This window comes from Aptenodytes patagonicus, chromosome 3 (genome assembly GCF_965638725.1).
Source record: "Aptenodytes patagonicus chromosome 3, bAptPat1.pri.cur, whole genome shotgun sequence".
NCBI classification, from domain to species: domain Eukaryota; kingdom Metazoa; phylum Chordata; class Aves; order Sphenisciformes; family Spheniscidae; genus Aptenodytes; species Aptenodytes patagonicus.
Window position 1 is genome coordinate 131477946 of NC_134951.1, and position 7417 is coordinate 131485362.

The 7417-nt window shown below is 53.4% G+C and overlaps 1 long non-coding RNA gene across 1 annotated transcript; it reads right to left on the minus strand.

Annotated features, from left to right (window-relative positions):
• Window positions 1-747: 747 nt before the first annotated feature.
• Window positions 748-6028, minus strand: LOC143158824 (uncharacterized). Its single transcript, XR_012995067.1, has 3 exons — window positions 5913-6028; window positions 2217-2426; window positions 748-1532 (listed from the first exon to the last, which is right to left on the minus strand). It is a non-coding gene; the product is annotated as an uncharacterized LOC143158824 (long non-coding RNA).
• Window positions 6029-7417: the final 1389 nt, after the last annotated feature.

The following is a 7417-nucleotide window of genomic DNA, read 5'->3' on the forward strand; positions in this document are numbered from 1 at the left end:
AATTGTCGGTGTCCTCGTGTAGGGTGTCTTGGGACAAAGCCTTCCCCTGCTAGCCTCTGCGTAACCCCCCCGCCTCGCACTGCTGCCATAACGATAATGACGAGCTTTTGCAGATTAAGGGCCCTCTCTGATTTTAGCTGAGTTTCACTTAACGTGAGAAATACAAATATTGCTTGACAACGTCTGGATTAGAATAAACCAAATCACGACTTCAAAAGCATTAAAGAGAAATCGGTGATTAAAACCAAAAGGGGCGACCAGTATACAGCAGACACACGGATGAGATATATGAGAGAGCCTGCACGTTCCAGCTTAGTTCCTTGCCACCATTTTGCTATTTCTGCCAAAACGCAGCAGGCTGGGGTTTGTGCGTGGTTTCTCTGGAAAGGGATTTGCAGAAACACAGACTGTGATGTAGTGAGAAGAGGCTTTTCCTCTCTGCGCTCATTTGATTTCGGAGAGCGACTGTACATCTAGCTAGAGCTTGCCCACAAGTCAGGACAGAACTGAATAAATTTTCTTTCTTTTTTTGTTTTTTTTTTTCCTCTTTTCAATTAGATTCACAAAACATGCCCTGGTAGCTATGTAAAAGACGTGCCAAAAATTTACATAATGCCCATATAAGTCTTTTTGTTAATGAATCAAGTCCCAAATGAAGAGCACTAATAATACATTAGTAATCAAAGAGCAAATGACACCAGTGAACATATCTCAGCAGAGCAGTTGTGTGGATCCATTTCCGGCTGTCAGTGTCAGTGCGTGGAAATAGTAATTAACATGTTGAATTTAATGTTTAAATTTTAATAAATTTAAATGTAATAAAATGCTTTTATTAAATGTTACAGTTCCTTGAAACCTATTATTACTCGTTTCTGATGCATAAATAGAAAATACATTGTCTTACTGAAGAAGGCGGTTTTTGCTGTCGACAGGACAGGTGAAATTAGTTCCTCCAGCAAGAACTTGTTAACACAGAAGCCAACGATAATGGCTGATTAAATAAAAACCTTAAGAACAAGACTACAGCATTTAAGACTATATAATGTTTATTAAGAATGTAAGGGCCTTCTCCAAAGCCTATTGATATAATTGAAAAGTCTCTAGTAATGTCGTTGTCAATGAATTTTGAATCAATCCTGGAGAATTTAGATACAAGCACATGCCATTGTTTACAGCTCCGTGATGTTAATGAGCAACAGAAATGCCGTGGCACGGGGAGGGGACCAGTGTAGGGACCGTTTGCCGGGAAGTATCCCTCCTCTCCGGCCATCTCAAAGTGCTTTTTGAGTCTCCTACGCGGCACATGAGGCTCCAGGACCAGAAGGGATCAGGGATGACCTGACCCAGGCTTTTCCGAGGCCAAGGATCTGGAGAGGATGTCTGGGAGATTTCGGGTCTCTCTGCTTTCCCAATAATTCAAAGTCACTTCTGTTTCTAAGATGTAGACACGAGGAATTAACCAGTCTCCATTTAAGTGTCTGCTGTTGTCTGAAGAGGAAAGAGGAGATTGACGGTGTTGAGTTTCCCCGTCCCTGGAGAAATGAGAACTGAATTTAGGTTTTCCGAGATGCGAGACAAGAGGCTGAATTTCAACGAGACCACTCACAGCAGACCATCAGAAGGCTCTGTTCCTGTCTTCTCTGAAATCACCTATGCCTTACGCTCCGGACTGCCCTGCACAACCACTGCTTTAATTTCTGTCGCTCAATCTGAAACAGTGCTGATGTGTTTCTGTGCAGGAAGGACTATTTTCTGCTATTTTAGACCTTTATGGAATGTCTCTTTCAGGCCTGCAGTAACCAAAAAGAAAGCAGGAAGAAGACGGCGGCTCACAAACACGTAGCCAAAAACAATCCCACAACTGCCCGTTCGGGTCCCACAGCCGGGAGCATTACTCCGCTGCGCAGGCTGCAGCTTGACCCAAGGCGCCGTAGCTCGGTGCGAGGCAGAGCCTGCCACACATCGCAGACCACAACCACCAAGAGTTCGACTTCGTTACAAATGGTGGGACGGAGAGCATCCATCACGGGGTTCAAATCTGCCCCTGCCAAACTCTCCAAATGAATGAACGACTCTGTGTGGACGAGTGTCTCGCTGCCTGCTCTGCGCCCGCGCTCGAAGCACACAGCCGTACGTTCACGATGCTGCGCTGAGCCTACAGAGGCAAAGTGGAGATTTGGCACCCAAACGTTTTCCTAGCCAGAAAAGTGTCCTACCTCGCCTTCAACATGTGGTCCTTTGCACCCAGTCAAGACCGTGCCATGGATCCTCTTTCTGGAGAAGAGCAGCTTCATGGACACGATTCCCAGCTCCCCATCCACCGTCCATTCCCCATCTCCAACGAGCGAGGCAGGCAGCGCAGCCACGGGTTGGCCAGTCAACTCCGTCTTTCTTCATCTTAACGCTTGCTGCTGCTGCTGCTGCTGCTGTTTTAAAGGACAGAGATCGACCAGGCTCTTTCATTAGTATTTTAACAAATGAGTGGATTAATCTCATGTACTGACTGAAACGCTGACAAAGTTCTTCTCCTGCAAGTCATGAAAAATTAAAGGGAAAATATAAAATAACTGGGAAATTCTTTTAACTGAATTAGATACATGTTTTCCCTTTAGCACCACATTTTATAGCAATCTGTTTTGAAGAGTTGCTTTCTGCGTTGACAGGGACAAGGCATTTAGACAAGGTAAAAAGCCTGGAAGATCCAAAACCCCAGACTCAAAGGGAGAGCGTCTGGCCTATTGTCTGTTTTGATTAATGAAGCCTTTTGCGTAGTGAGATAATACGATGTTTACTGAGCAGGGAATGCTGCTGCGCAGCAGAAATATCAGAAGAATGAATAATATTCAATATGATAACGACATCAATAAGCTAATCTATGTATTACTGGATTCTGCTCAAAAATGCCTCAAATGATATTTGTTTATTTCATAATTGTCAGCCACTTTGATGCACTTGTCGTCAGGTTCAACAAGTGCTCCAAGCCACAAGGGTTTGAAACAAAGGGAAGCACTCGGGCGAGCCTTGCAGTTTAGTGCTGTTTGGGGCAGGGAAATAAGATCCGACGGCTGTTCCTCACCGACGGCACGGGTAGCGAGGTGCTGCTCTTTAGACAGACATTGACAAACATAGAGTCTCCTGAGAATCCCTCCCTACCGTGAGCCAAAATATTTAAACCCCGTTAAAGACGTTTGTATTTCAGCATGAATGTTTGCAAGTCAGCAGTGACTTAACACAGAAGTGAGCAAATCAGCAAAACGGCAGTGGCAGCATACGTGGAAAATAAATGCGTTCTCCTGAGCCAGAATTATGTGTAAACCTGAACTAATTTCTGGTCACTGCTTGGTTGCTGTCTCCATTTTATTTTTACTTCCACCTGAGGTTTGGAGCGGAGCGTCTGGACCCTACGAAGTGCCGGAGAAGCTGGCTTGTTTTTCAGCACGCGCTATCCGCGGAGCCAGGCCGAATTTCACGTGGGGTAGTAACTGTACGCTGCTTCTCGGAATTCTCTATTTCTTTGAAACCCAGTTTCAAGCGGACACGGTATTTTTCCTGTCCCAAGCCACCATGCTGGTTTTCTGTGATTTACTAAGCGTTTCCCCCTCTGTCCTGTGCAGAAGATTGTTCTGGTGATGAATGAGAGGGCCCATACACATAAACCGTTTATTCATTTGCAAAGCAGGAGAGCAAGCATAAGACTATTAAATTAATTAGACCGTGTCTGCTCAGAGCTCGGCATCACTGGGCCCTGCCCTCTGTGCTCCATTTAGTATATGCAACAGTAAATAATCGTGCCGAACGTAAATAGGCACCCGAAGCAGAAGCTGGCAAAAAGGCTTGAGGAGAGATGGAAAAGGTTCCAACGGTGCATTTACATAGCGCTGGAAAATTTGTTTCGGATCGACTTTTGAGGAAACACTCGTGCCCGTTGGGTAAGCAGGTGGGGTCTGTGAACAGCAAAGGTCTGGGCCGAGTTACAGGCTTAAGGTCCAAAACGTTTTGGCCGTTTGCAGCCGCGCGTACCGCGCACGACCTCCCCAAGCGCAGGACGCTGGCCTGGAGGGTGACCCCTTTCCATCGGGAGAGGACCAGACCCTCGGGGGGGGGGGGGGGGGGGGGGGGGGAACTTGAGCATCTGAACGTGGCCCTAAGCATTCGCCTCCAGCTGCCCCCCTCGGTGTCCCCCCTCGCGCAGCAGTGCGGTGCCCCGAGGAGCTTCGGGCGTTACGCCTCGGAGGGCAAGTTCTTGCCCCCCCCCCCCCCGGAGCAGCACAGACAATTGCGACCATCCAGTGAACTTTTTAACGAGCAAGCCTTTATTCTTGCTCAATTAATACACTCCGCTCGCATTTTTTTTTTTTTTTCCCTCCCCCCCAGAAGTGCATTTATTTGCTGCGCCCCGAAGCGCCCGGGGACGCGCCGCCAGCCCGCCCGGCGCTGGCGAGAACGCCCGACCCTTTAACAGCGACCAGGCAGCGATTATCCGAAGGCCGGGGCGAAATCTGGGATCGCCGCTCCGCTCCGCACCGCCCCGGGGGCCGGGGCCACGCCGAGCCCCCCCGCCGCTAGCCTGGACGAAGGGGCTTAAAAAGAAAGAATAAAGGAGGGAGGGGGGGGGAAGGAGAAAGAAAAAACCCACAAAAAACAAGCAACCCAACAACCCCCCAGCTCCAAGCAAGCAACCGGAGGAAAATCCCCTTCACCCGAAAGGCGACGCGGGGGAAGGCGCCGGTACATTTTTCGGGAGCCGCTGCAAAACTCCCGTTCGCACCTTGGCTCTGAGGGCTCTGGGGGCGACGCAGCCAAGAGCGTTCAGTCCCTGCTGCTGCAACGGGGATTACCGAAAAACGGCGAGCCGTGCAGCCGCGCCGCGCCGCGCCGCTGGATGCCACCGGGATGCCACCGGGATGCCACCGGAGCGGGCGAGCGGTGCCCGCCGCTGCCCCGGCCGGGCCGGGCTTGGGGAGCTCCCGCCCCGACAGCGCGGCTGCCGCGGCGGGAGCGGACTCAGGTAGGTCCCGCTCGCTTTGCCTCTTCCCCCTGCTTACCGCCTTCACTTCTCTTTTTTTTTACCCCGCCGTTTCCCTGGAGCGATTTAATTCTGGTGATTTTATCATTTCGGCAGCGCGGGCGCATCACAGCCAGCGAAAGGGACGCTCGCTCCCGTTCAGAAATCAGGGTATTTAACAAAATTAAGACGCAGCGGCATTCCGGGAGAGCATTGCCAAACGCTGCGCCTATTTGGGCTACTCCCCGCTGCTTTCCCAGCGTCACCGGGCGAATGGGACCGACAATAACTATCAATAACTGAAGGCAGCGGCTTAGGCGACCCGAGGGCTGGCCGGGAGGCTGGCCGTGTGCTGCGGGGCTTGAAACTCGGGTGGGTGCGAGGGCAGCGGGGGGTGAGAGCACCCCGAAAGCTGCTCCCCGGGGGGGACGGGACGGACACGGACGGACACGACGCCCGACAGGCTGGGCTTTCGGGGGGGAAATGATGGAGAATCGGTCCGTTTGGTCACGGGCTGTCCCGCCCCGGGAAGGGACTGGCTTTTCCCTCCGCCAGCCCCATCCGAGGGGCTGCGGCAGCAGCTACAGCCAGGCGGGGAGGGGGATCGCGGCTCCCGCGGTCCCCGAGCCTCCCCGCAGCGGTGCTTCGCCGGCTGCCCCGCAGGCGGGAGCCCGAGGCGGCTCGGTTTGGGGGCGGGCAGCCCCGCCAGCTCCTGCCCGACCCCCGCTCTCCCCCCTCCCTGAAGCAAACCCGCGGCCAGGACATTTCGCGCGGGGCGCATCCCGCCGAAGGCAGCGGGCCGGGGCGCCGGCGTACGTTTTGACCGGGGAGGCTTCTCCCGCGGGGCCGCCCCGTTCCCCCGAGGCTCCCCCCGCCGCGGTGCAGGGTCCTGCCGCTCTCTCCTTACCCGGCTCCGGCGCGGCGGCTCCTCCGCACCGAGATGCCGCCGGCGAGGACGGCGTCAGCCCGCACCAGCCCCGGGGCCGCTGCCTTTGTAGCCGGCGCGGCCAGCAATCCGCGGCTCCGCCGGGGCGAGGGAAAGAACGACAACAAAGAGTTAGGGTTTTCCCCAAACCCTCCCGCAAAGACCCGGGGGGGGGGGGGGGAAGTTGGGGATGCTTCCCCCCACCCCAGCTCTGGCCTCGGGATTCCCCCCCCCCCGCTCCTTCCCTTCCCTTCCTCCCCTGCGCGGGCGGCGGCCGCGATCCCGGCGGGGCGAGGCGGGAGAGCCCGTCCTTCCTCCCCGTATCGATTTCAGCCCGGCGCTGATAGCGTTTAGGCCAGGATTGGGGTATAATGGAAATATCATCAGGAGACAATTACCTTTTCAGAGCATTCACTTCTCCTCCCAGACACTGTTATTTCAGAAATAGGATCATTTGAGTTCATATTGCACTAAATAACACCCAGCCGTCTCAAATTGCCAGCTTCTTAAAAGCCACCCATTGGAATAAATTGCAGAGCGACTCTTTTGGCTCTGGCTTCTCCCCCCCCCCCTTTCTTTTTCTCCCCTTCTTCCCCTTTGCAGGCCGGCATTAGGGGAACCGGGAGCAGAGGGCGGCCCCGGTCGCACCGCCGGCCGGGGCCCGCTGCTGGCGGGCGAGCGGCGCCCGGCAAAGCCCCGGCTCCCTTAATAGCCGCTTGAGCCGCTAAGCCCGACCTGCGCGGGTTTTGCTCCTCTTTTTCTCAAACCCCCCCCCATTTTAAAGCAAGATTTTTCCCCCGTTCCCGCCGGGGTCCCGCCGATGCCAAGGTGCGATGTGCCTTTAAGGCTATCAGTGCGCGCCTGCTAATCTGGTCATCACAGGCTTCATTATATCGGTATTAATGTCATCCGCGGATTACTAATTAGATTTGCGGGATAAATGAAATTACCCGAATGGGCTGCGTGGGAGGGGGAGCGGAGTCTCCCGGCGCTTCCCGGGATTTACGGGGGAAAAAAAAGAAAAAAAAAAAAAAAAAAGGAAACCCCCCCCCACCTTTTGATCCCCCCCCCCCCTTTTTACTTTTACCCCCCTTCCCCCCCCCGGCCCAGGCCGCCCCCGAGCCCCCCATCCCCGCGGCGGGGCTGGGACTCGCGTCCTAATCGTGTTCTCCTCCGACAGACACTAATCAAGTAATTTCCCAATCCCAGCCCCATCAAATTGCTCTTTAGCTGTTGAACTGTGGAGTTTTGCTCCTCTTTTCTCATGCTAATCAAGCCCATTCAGCATCTCTCTGTGAGGCTATTTGTAGTGGAATAAATCTCCTTGTTTGCCTGCTGCATGATTAATTGATATTGTTGTATGGCTTTTGTTTGGGCCGCGGAGAGCTGAAAGGCAGTGCATATTGGATGTGACGAAAGGAGCTTGAAACATCATTTCGCTGCTGAGGTCTTTCAGGGGTCGGGGGATAGACCGATCGCATTATTCA